Source organism: Mus caroli, unplaced genomic scaffold, assembly GCF_978045245.1.
Source record: "Mus caroli unplaced genomic scaffold, Mus_caroli_1 scaffold_8, whole genome shotgun sequence".
NCBI lineage: Eukaryota > Metazoa > Chordata > Mammalia > Rodentia > Muridae > Mus > Mus caroli.
In genome coordinates, this window is record NW_028227263.1 from 103,452,388 (window position 1) to 103,467,566 (window position 15,179).

The following is a 15,179-nucleotide window of genomic DNA, read 5'->3' on the forward strand; positions in this document are numbered from 1 at the left end:
TCCCCAGTACCCACATGATAACTTGTCACTGTCTGTAACTCCATTTGCAGAGAATCCAACACAGCCAATTTCAAAAGTTGTAACTAAGGAGCTAGCAAAGTAGCTCAATTGATAGAATGGTAGCTTAGCCCTGATGGTGTAAGGAGCCTGGAGATCCCTGAGTTTGAGGCCAGCCTGGTCTATTGGGAGCTCCAGGCCGGCCATGACTACATAGTGAGCTTGTCTTAAAAAGTTTTTTCATTACTTTAAATTTAAAATAACTTTTACTTTATTTTGTGTGCATGAGTGTTTTGCCAACATGTATGTCTGTCTACTACTGAATTCCTGGTGTCTACAAAAGCCAGAATAGAATGTCAGATCCCCTAGAACTGGTGTCACAGAGATTGTGAGCCTCCATGTGGGTTCCTGGAATTGTACCCAGGTATGCTAGGAAGTTAGCGTGTGCTCTTAACCTCTGAGACATTTCTCTGGTCCCTTTAGTCCTTTAAACATTTTATTTTGTTGTAGGGAGATGGGGCAGACCTGGAGGAATTAAGGAGTGTTTGTGATCAAAGAACTAATTAAATAGTTATATTAAAAGGAGTACCAGACACACACACACACACACATACACACACACACACACACACAGAGAGAGAGAGAGAGAGAGAGAGAGAGAGAGAGAGAGAGAGAGAGAGAGAGAGAGAGAGAGAGAGGTGGCGCTCAGAGAACAACTTGCAGTAATTGATTCTTTCCTTTCACCACGTGGATCTCAGAGACCAAATTCAGGTTGCTAGGCTGCAAGTTGTCCTCTGACCTATACACCTGCACCCTGGTGTGCGAGCACCCCAATAATAAAAGGTAAAATTAACAGTGTACCACAGTCACAAGAAATGACAGAGGGGCTGAGAGATGGCTCAGCACTTAAGGCTCAGGTTCTACTTCCAGCACCGAAAGGCCAAAGGTGACTCACAAGCATCTGCAACTCCAGTTTTAGGGGATCCAATGCCCTCTTCTGGCCTCTGCACACACAAGTGCACACAGTGCACTTCCTACGAGGCCACCATTGAGTTAATAGCATTGTTTTTCGGTCCTGACATTCCAGTCTTTATGAGACGTAGGGGTGGTTCTGAAGCTGAGTTCCTGTTCCTCAGTTGATATAGGCAGCACTTCGAGGTCCCCACAGGCAAGGGGCAGACACAGAAGAGAGAGGAAGGAAGAGATCGCAACGCTTCGGAGAGAAAAAAAAAAGCCAACCAGCCATGTAAGATCTTGGGTGGAGCAGCCACAGGCTGCTTCTACAGGTGGGAGGTTGGGGGTGCTGCGCTGGGACTGAAGGCAGCTGAGCAACTGAAGCTGATTGCAGATTTAGGGTGCTCAGCTGGGAGTTCTGGGAAGGGCATGCCAGCGGAAGTAGATTGGAGGCACCCAGCAGTTGAGCCAATAAGGCAAGTTGAAATTGAACAGCTGTGTATGTCTGTGTTTTTCATCCATGGATCCAATATGCTCTGGTCAGGGGCTGGTAGCGAGGTCTATTCCCAGAGTTAAAGTGGGGTAGCAAAAGCTACATGCAGGGCATCCATAGCCTCCATTTTACAGTGTATTGAACTACTACAAAATAAGATTTTATTTTTTTAAATGCTTATGATGGTATGTTTTTATGAGTTATAAGGTGTTTACTCATTATATACACCTGAAAGAAGCAATGCATATTTATAATTTCCTGTTCTCCATAATAAGCTTATTAAGAGATAGTACAAAATCGTTATAACTTAAAATATATTTGGATTAGAAATGAAGCCAGAACAACTGGATCTCGACACAGCTGTGCTGAACATAGGTGGTTTAAGCTCATGTTTTGGTTATGAAAGCAATTCAGCTCATCTCACAGGAAACAAAAGCAGGTGCTGAATCGAATCGTGAAAGTCCCAATCAGTTATTTTTAGCAAGCCTCTTAATTTTTCTATCCCCTGATTTCTTGTCTTCTGTGCCTAAGTCTTGAACAGGTAACCCGCTTTAGGGGATAGTGGCTGTAGATAGGCCATGGAGGAAATGTCATCAGATACGAGAAAGCAAATCGGACATAACTATGTAGACATTCCATCCAAACTGTTCAGTCACATACCCATCGATAAGCCCAACTATTGCAGAAAAGAGAATAATTCCCTGAGACATCTGTTCAGCTAGCTTCTGCCCGTTGTAATCCATCTGGGCGGGCCGTGAACTCAGGTGCTCCAGCGTGGTTTCGAAAGACTGATACTGACAGTGAAACAGGCTAGCAGATTCTTAAGGAGTATGGCTTGTAGGGTGTGATACCAAAGGCAGCCAGGCCAACCAGTCAAGCCTCATTATGGTAGTGTGTGTGTGTGTGTGTGTGTGTGTGTGTGTGTGTGCGTGCGTGCGCGCGCGAATGAATGCAGTGCCCACAGGGACCAGAAAAAGACTATAGATCCCCTGAAGCTGGAGTCATAGACAGTTATGAGCTGCTGGTCATGGATGCTGGGAATTGAACCCAGATCCTCTGCAAGAGCAGCAGGTGCTCTTAACCACTGAGCCATCTCCTCAACCCCCAATTAAACTGTCATGATAAAAATGTGTCTCTAAAGTTGTCATCCTAGCATCTGGGAGACTGAAGCAGGAGGATCATCAAGAGTTTAAAGTCACTCTGGACAGCACAGCCTGGCGTATGGGAGGTGCTCAGGGAGAGGTTGTGCCACCTGTATCCTCATTTGCACCCTACTGTTTGATTTATCTTTACTGGGCACTTGCTGATCAACCTGGATGATCGCAAGATGAGCCACGAGGATCCTGGAAGGAAAATCAACGGCCACATTGGGACATTCAGAGTTCCTGGCAACAAGGCTTCACTGCACTGGATGTAACTGAGTCATCTGAGTGTTCACACCGGCTATCATACCGTCCCTTATGTAATCAGTTCACAATGGGGATTGTGACAGTAGCCAAACTTTACAGTTCCATGCTGTGAGTTCAGGACAGGAAAAATGCTAGTGTTCTTAGCAAACAGATGTAACATCTCTCTATCAGGACTCTGCCCTGGGAGAGGACAAACCAGAGAACACAGTCCCACATTTGATGGTTCCTGTGACCCTCAAGTGTGGCTCAAGAATCTTATTGTGTTTTTATGGATTTTTGTTACCCGTTTTTGTTTGTGGTATTAAGGATAGCATCTGGAGTCTGGAATCTGCTAGGCAGGGGCTCTATCACAGAGCAACACCTCTCAGGTGCTCACTGGAGGATTCTAGGCAGGGTCATTATAGCTGAACCACATTCTCTGCCCCTCACTGGGCGATTGTAGGCAAAGGTTCTACCACTGATCCATGTTTCCAATTGAGATTATGTCTCAAAAAGCCAACAAGGAAGAAAGGAAGGAAGAAGGCAAGGAAGGAACCATGGCCATGGGAGACTATTGTGCTTTTTGGGAGGAAGGTGACAGCCAAAGAAGTAGGGAATAAGGAAAAACCACAAGGTAAATGTGCTGCTCTATGGGTCTGAAAATGTTATAATGAAACTCATTATTCTGTGTGCTGACAGAAAACAATGCAGAGAAAGAAAGGAAGAAAGAAAGATTGAAAGATAGACAGATAGATAGATAGACTGACAGACAGACAAAGGCCCTCACAACAGGACCACATCCTTCAGGGCTTCCTGTTCCCTTTCTTGGCCTTTAGCCCTGGGGAGGCGTGGATGGGTAACCACCATGCTACGTCTTCATTAGTTACTAGATAATTTCTTTTATTTTCCCTCCCTCCATCTTCTCCCTTCCCTCACCCTACCCCAGGCTTACAAAACATTCATGTGACTGTCCCAAGTGTGTCATTTTAATGTATGTCACTGTCACCAACATTGTGCAATGCAGCACATCCTTCCGCAAACTCTCTGTCCTTTAGGACTCGTCAGAGTACCAGGGGGTCTGCACACCTGCCCCTGCCTCTCCTTCTGACGCCCACCCCAATGCGCGCACAGCAATCCCGCCCCCCACCCCCCGTGACGGCCTTATAATTTATTGGTAAAGAAACAGGCTAGGGTCAGTCAGATGCTTCAACTAGTAAAGGCACAAACCTGATGACGTGCATGTGATCCCCGGGGCCACGGGTTGGAAGGAGAGACTCTGAGCTCCATACATACACTACGGCACACACATGTACTGTAGCATGTGCCACAGCACATGCACACAGACTAAATAGAACATAGCTTTTACAAAAAAAGAAAAGAGAAAGAAAAGCAAAACTGATGAAACTACACTGTAGACCACTAATCAGAGAACCGTGGGCTTAGGACCACATGACCACAGGCAGCCGTGGCAGAGAACCGTGGGCTTAGGACCACATGACCACAGGCAGCCGTGGCCCTTTAGTGTGTGAATGTGAGGAGCTAGGGTGATGGGGCACTGAAGGGAGATAAAGAGCCATAGGTCCGTGGACCAAAGGAACTCTGTCTCACAGGTCTTCAGGGGGCCCGGGGTGGGGGTGGGGGTGGGGAATGACAAGCTCCATATCACGTGACCTAGCCAAGCGCACCGAGGCAGGCAAATTTAGCCTGCAGCTGGAAGTTGGTGGGGAAAAGCGAACGTTGTGAGACCCTCAAAGATACAGAAGGCCTTCATATTAATTGAGGGGAGGGGCACAGGGACTACCAGGGCTAGAGACTGGATTAGGGAGACAGGCAGAGGGTGAGCTGAAGGGGCTGGGATCTAACAATGGGCATGTGATGGCTCTAACCTTTGGTCCTGAGACTTGAAGCAACGAGAGACACAGGCTCATACATGTCCCCTCCTGGGTGTGGGTGCGCAGCCAGGAGAGAAACTGCTGAGTCACAGGGTGTGTATGTGTGAGTGTGTGTGTGTGTGTGTGTGTGTGTGTGTGTGTGTGTGCTAGAGCTCACAACGCCTGAGAGATTTTCAGAATAAGAGGCTCCACGGGGACCTGAGTACAACTTGGATTTGTTAATATTGAGCATCCCTCACGGGACCAACCCCCTCTTTTCCACTTTCCTAGCTTCATTTAGTGTCAAGGACGTCTTCATTCAGTGTTTATTCCCAAAGGTTTATTACATGTAGTTTATTTGGGAATGGGGGTGGTACACGAGAGAGTCAAGGCACATAGGTGGAAGTTAAAGACAGCTTTGGTGAGTTGGCTCTTGTGTTTCTGCTTGGATGGGAGGGTTTCCTGAGACATGGGAGTCCAGGAACGTTACAGCGCTGAGGTGGGGCAGTGTCCCAAGGGAGGGGGCATCCTGGGATTCAGAAGTTCAGGAACCACATGTCTCTGAGAGGAAGCTTCCTCAGCAGAGGCTTTTGTGGCTCCCAAGGGAGTGTATCCCCAGCGGAGCTGAGGAGCTCGGGAGCCTCAGCCCCACCCCACTTCTTCGCTTCATTGCTTCTTTTCTTCTTGGCTTCTTCCAATGAGAGAGTCACACCAGGCAGAAAATCTCATGAAAGAGATTTATTGGAGGGTCCAGGGTGTTGAGGGAGGGAAATTCAGGGATGGCTGCCCTCTGCTCCTAGGCGTGGGCAGCAGGGAACTGGACAAAGGGGCGGGGTTTACATAGGATTTCTGAGGGGGTGGAGCTTCTCAGTGCAGAGATTTCCAGAGTGAGGATTGATGGTATTTCAAGTCCTGAGCTTGGAGAGAGGATGCTCAGGGGCTGGTGGATTTCCTGCTTAGGGATTGGTGGTTTTCTGTGGGAAGCTCAGGAATTGGTGGGTTTTTGTGGGAAGCCCAGGGATTGGTGGGCTTTTCTGCTCAGGGATTGGTGGCTTTAAAACAAAACAAAACAACAAAAAAAAAAAAAAAAAAAAAAAAAAACAACCCTTTCCCTGCATCAGGATTCATGGGTTAGAGTAGGAAGTCCTTCCTGACCGCAGCTGGCTTTGGCTGAGGTGCCTGCCATCCCTGTGGGGCTGCTGGGGTTGAGGGGGGAGGGGAGGCTGGAGAGTAGGCGCTGCCAGTGTGGACAGCTGCAGTGGTATCTCACCAAGGCTGTAGGCTGAGGCAGGAAAGGTGCCACCGCTATAGACAGCTCCTGTGACAGCTACAAGATGAAGAGATGTCTTGGTGCCACCATTTTGACAGGAGCAGCCATTTTGGACAGATCCTGTGGGACATTAAACTGCTGCAGCTGTAGGCTGGGGCTGGAAAGAAGGGCCTGTCCCTTTGACAGCTTTTCTGGTGCATTAGTTTTTTGTTGTTGTTGTTGTGTGCTGCTGAGGGACTGTTCTCTCTTTCCACCATGTGGGTCCAGGGATCAAGTGCAGGTCACTAGGCTTGGTGGCAAGCACCTTCACACACTGAGCCATCTCACTGGCCCATGAGAACTGATGGCATGAAATACCTCCTTAAGAACATTAGCTTTTGGAATTATGCTATTTTTAAAGTCTTGGATCCATCTTTTAACGACGATATCTCTCTTTTCTTAACAAATTAGAGAACTGGAGAGGTGGGTCAACTGTTAAGAGAACTTTCTGCTTTTCCAGAGGACTGGAATTTGGTTTCCAGCACTAATCACTTGTAACTCTAGTTCTAGGGCATCAAAGACCATTTTTCTAGCTTCTGAGGGCAACTGCACTCTTGTGCACGAGAACACAGACGGACAGACAGACAGACACTATACAAATTCACAGCTGTTTCTTACATAGTTTAGGTACAGCTCTGTCTATTTTGGCTGCCCTCAATAGCTTCCCCCACTTTGAACAGTGCCCTTCATGGTCTATTCCACTCTCCTTTAAACCCGAACACTTAAAATGGATATCACCAAACTACTCAGAATTTTGTCTCAACAATTTGTGAGTTTGCAAGCTTAACAAATCATTCCCCAGAGTCACATATATGTGTCTTGATTTTTGTTTCCTAAATCTCTAGGTTTATCTTGTATCTGAGTGGTTTTAACTTTTGATTTTGAGACAGAGCCTCACATACGCTTACTATGTAGCTGAGGATGGCCTTGGATTCCTGATCCTCTCGTCTCCAACTCTGGAGTGCAGAGAACATACATGTTTGCCACCACACATGGCCTTGTAGTGGCCCGTTTTGTTTTTGTGGGGTGTGTGCATGTCTCACATGCAGCTAGTGTGTGGATGCAGGAGTGTGCCTGTGGAGGCCATAGGTCAACTTTGGGAGTCCTTATTCAATGTACCCCATGCACTTCTCCTCCAAGACTTATTTACTTTGTGTATACAAATATTTTGCCTGCATATGTATATGTGCACTATATGTGAACCTGGTACCCTTAGAGGTCAGAAGAGGGCATCAGAGCCCCTGGAATTTGGAGTTTAGATAGTTGTGAGCCACCACGTGGGTGCTGGGAATAGAACCTGGGTCCTTTACAAAAGCAACAAGTGTTCTAAGGCTCCAAATCATCTCTCCAGCTCCTCATTTTGTTTTATTGAGACTTATAATTTCCCAGGTGATAGGCAATTTCTCATTGGTGAAATGAGGCAATTCAAGCCAGATTAGATTACATTAAGTGTGGATTCACTGACCCCAAGACTGAGGCCAGAGGAGTCCCCATGGGGGAGAGAAAGGGGGGAGGAGGAAGAGAAAGAGAGCAAGAGAAAGAAAGGGGGAGGGCAGGGAGGGAGGGGGAGGGAGAGAGGGAGGAAGGGAGGGATCGAGCCCAAAATGTCCTGATGATATAGGGAGGAGCCTTGTGGAGAGGGATAGTGTGGAGGCAGTCCAGGCCCTGGGCTGAAGATTTTAGGGTTGGGGGCAGGGTATGTCAAGTAGGAGGCCAGGTCTGCTTTGATATGCTAAATATGTACCTCAGTCAGTTCCTTGATTGAGGTCTGCTGGGCTGGCCAGCAAGCCCCAGGGATCTGCCTGTCTCAGGCCTCCCAGTGCCCGATTTCAAGAAGGTGCCATCAAGCTTGCCATTTAAAAACCTTTCTATCACATTTATTTACCGTGTGTGTTCCTGTGTGCATGTGTTTGGGAACACGCGTCACAGTGGCCGTGAGGAAATCAGATGACATCTTATGGGCGTTGGTTATCCCTTCCTGCCATGTGGGTTTCAGTAATCAGACTCTGTCCTCAGGTATGTGTACATCTTCACACCTATATGCAGGTGCCTTTACCCGCTGAGCCATGTCACCGGCCCCACGCCTACTTTCATGAGGCCCTGGAGCTCAAATTCCGGACCTCTTGCTTTACTGGCGTTCACTTTACCCACTGGTCCGTCACCCCTTGTTTCAGTCTTAATTTTTTTTATTTTTAACATAGCATCTCTCTGTATAGCCCAAGCTGGCCTGCATTCAGTTGGTACCAGATAGAAACCTGGATTTGGTGTCTTTCCTTTTATTAAACAATTATTCATTATTATTTTTGGCAAGCGGGCATATCCTTGGACAGCTAAAAGTGACTCCACAACAATCAGGCATCTTTACAGCCAGCTTTCGAGGGACCCTGCGACCAGACACCTCCTGTCTAGCTGCCCAGGGGTCTCCTTGTGCATGCGCCATAATCTCAAAGTCACGTTCTTCCTGCTCCCACTCTATTCGTTCTTCCCTCTCCCAGAAGCTCCTTCGGAATTCTCACCCAATAACCTCCCACGTGAGACCCGCCTCAGGGTGTGGGTTTCTGTTGGGACCCGCTGCCTAATCCTATCAGTTACTTTGTATCTGATGGGAACGGAGGTTGGAGGGCAACTTTGTGGAGTCAATTCTCTCCTTCCACCTTTGCATGGGTTCAAAAGATCAAACTCAGGGCGTTAGGCCTGTGCAGCAAACACCTTATCTGCGGAGCCATCTCTCCAGCCCTGGGTTTGGTTTCCGGTTTGGAGGGAACTGGTTCTCCCAACACCATTTATTAAGCATCCCATGTTCCCCTGTCCATCCCGGCTGCTGTTGTAACTGATGTTAACTCCTAGACTTACACATCCACCTGTCTGAGTCTCCTCTCCCATGTTGCTCTTGGGCCCACTTGGTGATAAGCTCTCCCTTGCTGTGAACTTCCCTCCTGTTTGTCACAGTGCTGAGATGTGTCCTAGGTAAGAAGCTTGCTATTGCGCCACCACAGCCCTATGCTCCTCCATCTTACAACACCGTGCAGGAAGATGAGAATCTCCACCCTTGATATTAAGGGACTGCTCACAGACGCCTGCCTCCTCCCAGCTCTGGAACCAGCGTCTGCATGGAAAAAGACATATCCTCGTATGAGAAAAGAAAGTTAGAGCTGCCAAGAAAATGAGTGTTAGCTCAGCTTCCTCCTTCTGGAAGCTTCTTTTCCCACACCCATCCCTCTGGATCAGCTCAAACAACCAGAGACAGTATCTTGACTCTTGCATCTTATTTTCCCTGCTCCAAGTTGAGCAGGGTGAAACGCATGCAAGGCAGGAGCAGGAAGGAAATTCCTGAGAGGGTGGGCTACAACCAGCTTGCTATCCGGTCACCATTTGTTCTTGTGATTTAAGGTGGTTAGTCCTCCTCAGGGTACTCACCTTCTGAGTGAGAAATTGGGGAGGGATAATCAGACTTTATCACAGTCTTCCTTTTTTAACATTTTATTTTAGCGACAAGGCCTCATGAATCCCAAGCCTTGCTTTCAACTCTATGCAGCCAACAACGACCTTGAAATCCAGAGCCTCCTGCTCCCTCCAAACGCCTGGGTTACAGCATCACTCGCTGCCACACCCTGTTTACATCTCGTGAGTGCTGAGTACTCCACCAACCCAGCTACACCCACAGTGGTTTTGTGTTTGTTACTGAGATAGGTTCTCACTAAGTAGCCCAGGCTGGCCTTAGTCTCCAGATTCTCCCTACCTCAGCCTCCCTAGTACGGGAATTATAAGTGTCAACCACTACTCTCAGCTTCCTTTTCCTTCATTTTGCTTAAAAAAAAAAAAAAAATTCAGTGCTGATGGTGGGAGAAGGGCTGGCAAGATGGCTCAGTCAGTCAAGGTGACTGCCCCAAGCCTGACAGCCTGAGTTCAGTCTTCCGGACCCACAGGGTAGACGTAGAAAGATAAATAAATCCTGCAAATCGTTCTCAGAACAGGCCATGGCATGCACTTGCCTCTTCATGCCCTCCAACCCCCACGTGCATACAATAAAACAAATGTAAGAAGAATGTTTAAATCCAGTACTAAGGATTAAACTCAGGGCCTTGCACATGCCATGCAAGCTCTCTGTCACTTGGAACGAGGAGGAGGTATTCTGTGACCTTACCTGACTCCACACTTTAGATAAGATGGGTGCAGCTGAAATGAGCTTATCAACCTCCCTCCTACTTCGTTGTTGACCAAGCAGATACTGCTTGAGTCGGAAGGTGACCTGGAAAGCACTCCCTCAGCCCCTCACTGATTCTAGAGAGGGGTGCTACCTCTGAGCCAAGATTCCAGCTCTGCTTGCTCCCTTCTCCCACCCCCAGACTGATGGTGAGTAGCCATTGGCTTTCATCTTAGCTAGCTTCCATCCTAGCTCCTTGCTTAGAGCTAGGTCCTATGGCTTCTGTGATGCTTCCAGTTCACTTGCCAACTAACATAAGTGATAGTCTTGGCCAGGGCTGCAGAAGGGTTTGGGTGAGATCGTCTCAGCTTTATCCAGTTTATCTAGTGTAGAGTCAGAGCGGTCACAGGGCATTGGCCTCTCTTCCTTGTTACATCTGATAAATTATTTCGCCCCCATCGAAATGAGCCAATTCAAGCCAGATTTTATATATATATATATATATATATATATATATATATATATGCAGGTTTAGTCTGAAGTTGCGAGTTTACTGGCCCCAGGAAGGAGGCCAGGGAAGTCGCCATGGGAAGAGAGACAGAAGAGAGGGAGAAGAGAAGGAAAGGAAACTCGCAGAGGCAGAGTGAAGGGGAGAGCAGGAGAGAGCCAGAAGACAAAAATGTCTTGATTATATAGGAAGGAGCCTCTGGGGGAAGGGCAGCCCAGCCCCCACAGTGGACAGTTCATGGTTAGGGGCAGGGTATGCCAAGTGAGGACTGAGGCATGCTGGGAGAACCTGGAGGGCAGGTCTGCTTTGGTGTGTAAGATATGCACCTCAGCTCTTTGTCCCCGAGCCTGAAACCAAACAAGTGTTTATGTGTCTTGGGTTCTCTGTTCACCCTTGACTCTGAGCCTGAGTCCGAGTGCACCCAAGCTCCGCCACTTGCAACAAGCAGGTTTTATGTAGATGGGACCCGTGTCTATAAGACGTGGAGAATCCACCACAAGCTTCCCTTGCTCTGTTTCCACCTTAGCTACAGTAAATGTCACGCACCCAGTGTCTTTACGTGAATGCACATTCGTGTGTGGGAGGGTACGTCGGTGTGTGGAGGGTGGAGGTTAATGCCAGGTGTCAGGCCTCGGGAACTGTCCACTTGTTTTATGAATCAGGGTCTCACTGGCCTGGAAGGCACTGAGTAGGTTAGGCTAGCTGGCCAGCGAACCCCAAGGATTGCCCAGTCTACATCTTCTCTCTGTGGTGACATGTGAATACAATGTACCCTCTTTTCCTTGAGAGGATTAAATAAGGCAAAACACCATTTAAAAAAATAGAATAAAAAAGCTGCTTGGCAGAAAGTCAAATCCCCCCAGGGTCAGAGCTTCTTGAAATCAAAACACATGCTCCAGGTGGCACCCTCTTCTCCAACACTGTGCTTCGCTGTTGGCTGTGCCATTCTGAGCCAGCCAGCCTTCTCATAATGTAGAACCCTGGTCATTTAGAACATGGCACAGAACCCCCTTTACTCTAGGAATAGGAACCTAGTTGAGCAGGGCATGGTGGGACATGCCTTTAATCCGGCATTCAGGAGGTGGAGACAAGTTTGTCTCTGAATTTGAGGCCAGCCTGGTTTACATAGCAAGTTCCAGGATAGCCAGGGTTACATAATAGAGAAACCCTGTCTCAGAAATAACACCACCACCACCACCCCTACCTCTACCACCACCATCACAAACAAACAAACAAACAAACACCCAGTGAGACTCACACTGTGCATGCATGGTTTAGGATGGCTATGCAGCCCTTCTGCAGAAAAAAAATCCTGGAGGACAGCAAGGTGGCTCAGTTGTTAGGAGCACCTACTGCTTATGCCTAAGACCTAAGTTTAACTCCCAGTACACAAACTGGGAGGCTCTCAACAACCTGTAGGTGCAGCTCCAGGGGATCCGATGCTCTCTTTTGACTTCTGTGGGCTATGTACTCTTGTGCACTATCCGTTGACAGATACACATAAACAAAAAAGACACTTAACGACATCTGGGGGCTGGTGAGATGAATCCACGGTGAAGGCCTGATGACTTGGATTCGATCCCAGAATCCACCAGGCAGAAAGCGAACACTAATTCTTAATGCTGTCCTTTAATCTCTGCAAGAAAGATCCCTCTCACTCTCCCCCCAAAAAATTAAAAAAAAATTTTTGAAGAACCATAAAGGTGGGGCTGGAGTGATGGTTCAGAGGTTAAGGTAACTGGCTGCTCTTCCAGAAGACCTGGGTTTGTTCCCAGCACCCAGAAGTTGTCTCTAACTCTAATTCCTGTCCCCAGGGACCTGATGCCTGTTCTGGCCTCCATAGGCAGGCACTGCACACAGGTGGTGAATAGACATACACACAGGCAAAATACCCATACACATGAAATAATATATATTTAAAAACAGAAAAGAAACAAACACCTGTTTGGACTCCAGATTCATTCACAGCACACCATGAAGCCCAGACATCAGCACAGCACACACAGTAAGTTGCTTCTCTGTTAGCCTCAAGGCCTAGAGTCTGGCTTTGTTGCCTAGACCCAGCCCTGAGGGAGAACATCTGTGTAACTCACAGATTTCACATGATTTGCATGTCAAATCACCCGAGATAAACAACTTAAAGGAAGAAAAGGTTGATTTAGGTTTGGAATTGTAGGGGTCTAAGTCATCTTGCCTTTGGGCCTGGACAAGTTGAGCATGGCTAGGGTGGCTCTGGCAAGCCTTGTCCTTCTCTTCCGGTCCCTCTGCCTTGCTAAACTGTTAGATTACATTCCTAAAGCTAGGAATTTCCTTATTTGGTCACTTCCTCCTCTGGAGGCTGACTACAAAGTATTGAATTCTAGCAATCAAAAGCTACCTTTGGCTCACCTAATGAACATGTGCAATCAAAGTATGCCACCGCCCCTTAGCCCATTCTAACGCAGACATCCCCTTTCTTTTCTTCTGAAATGTTTGACCTTTGCTGCTGGTTTTCTGCCTGAGTCAGAAACCAGCCACTTTAACTTTTCCTTCCCACTCAATAAAGGATCTTTCTGTGAAAACAGATGTTTGAGTGTGGTTTGTGCTTAAGCTGGGGTCTGAAAGGGAGCCCCTATGTGTGCATGCATGCGTGAGCATGTACATGTGTGTGCAAATGTGCATGCATGTGTGTGCATGCGTGCATGCACATGCATGTGCATGTATGTGTGCATGTGTGCTCATGTATGTGTGTGCATGTACATGTGTGCATGTACATGTGTGCATGTATGTGTGTGCGTGTGTACATGTATGTGTGCGTGTACATGTGTGTGCAAGTATGTGTGCATGTATGCATGTGTGTGCATATGTGCATGTATGTGTGTGTGTGTCTGTGTGCATGTGTGCTTGTGTGTGTGTTCTTTAGGTCTGTGGTGAGTTAGGTCATCATGGCAGGAACATGAAGTAGAAGAAGCTGCTCAAATCATGGTGGCCAGGAAGTAAAGAGAGAAAAGGATAGATTCCTGACATCTTCAGGAACTCATCCCCAATGACCTAACTTTCTTCCACTAGGAATCTGCCTCTCAAAGGTCTTGTAGCTCCCTAGATTACTACCAATCTGGACCAACCCGTTGGCACATGAACCTTCAGGAGACAGTTAATATCAACACTATGATAATAGCATACTATATATCACTGGCTTGGGAAGAGTTCAAAATTCAGCATTTGAAGTGTGTTTTTGATTGACTGTACATTGCTTTTGCAACAATGCCAAGTTGAACCTTACACATTGGTGTCTGAGTCACATATTCTAGAAACTATGGTGGAGTTGTAATTGGGGTGCCGCTATGCTTCTTGCCACACAACATGCTTTGACTATGTTCATGGTCAGCTAATAGTATTAACTAGATAAGATCTAGAGTCACCGGGGAGATAAGCCTCTGGGGACACCTGTAAAGGAGTCCTCTGAGGTAGGAGGACATACCCTGAATATGTGGAGCACCAGCCCGTAAGCCGGGGACATGGTCTGACTGAAGAGGAGGAAGCCAGCGAAGTACCATCGTTCATCTCTGCTTCCTGATGGGATGCAATGTGATCGCCCACCTCAAACTCCTGCTGGCATGCTTTCCCACCACGGTGGACTACACGCTGGAACTGTGAGCCAGAATAAACCCTTTCTCCTTTAAGTTGCTTTAGTCAGACACTTAGCCAGACCAATAGAACAGTAACTAAGATAGTTGCTATTTGTGAAGCAAGTGTGAAGTCACCTAGAGACCACCTGGGGCAAATGCATCATCCTGAGGAGAAGCCACTGAGGTGTGTGACTGAGGATGGTCTCCATCGGTTCATGTATTTGAATGCTTGGTTCTCAGTTGGTAGAAATGTTTGGAAAGCATTAGGAAGTATGACTTTGCTGGGAAAGGTGTGTGTCTAGGAGTGGGCTTTGAGGTTTCAAATGCCCATGTCATTCCTAGTTAGCTTTCTTTGTCTTGTGGTTCTGTCTCAGTATGTGAGCTCTGAGCTACTGCTCCAGCACCATGCCTACCTGACTGCCGCCATGCTCCTCCCCATGATGGCTCTGGTCTTTAACCCTTTGAACTGTAAGCCCCATATAAACTCTTCCTTCTATAAGTTACCTTGGTCATGGTGTCATTGTCTGTTATATGATAGAAAAATAACTAAGATATCTGCTTGCCCACAGCTGCCTGGCACAGGAGGAGAAATATCAACAGGGTTCTTCCCATTTTTTATTTGGGGTCTAAATCTGGGTGACGGCTGAAGAAAAGGCTCAACTCTGGGTTTATGGATGGGTCCATAGGTAGTGATGGGTTTCAACACAATTTAGACATTTCAGGAAGTGTTCCTAGGGTCTGGCTATAGAAACGGGGGTCAGTCCACTGCGGGGGATGGTGATCTTGGTGCCAAGAGACATAGAGCAAGTTCTGGAGAGACTGACGTTATCTTCAGCATTCTCAGAGAGGGACAGTGCTCCTCATTGCCGTTGGGTGGCACTGGTTCCATGGTTCCTGGTGTGGCTCA

The 15,179-nt window shown here is 47.4% G+C and overlaps 1 pseudogene; it reads right to left on the reverse strand.

Moving 5' to 3' along the window:
• Positions 1-1,911: 1,911 nt before the first annotated feature.
• Positions 1,912-8,080, reverse strand: LOC110297500 (signal peptidase complex subunit 1 pseudogene; annotated as a pseudogene).
• Between the last annotated feature and the right edge of the window lie 7,099 nt (positions 8,081-15,179).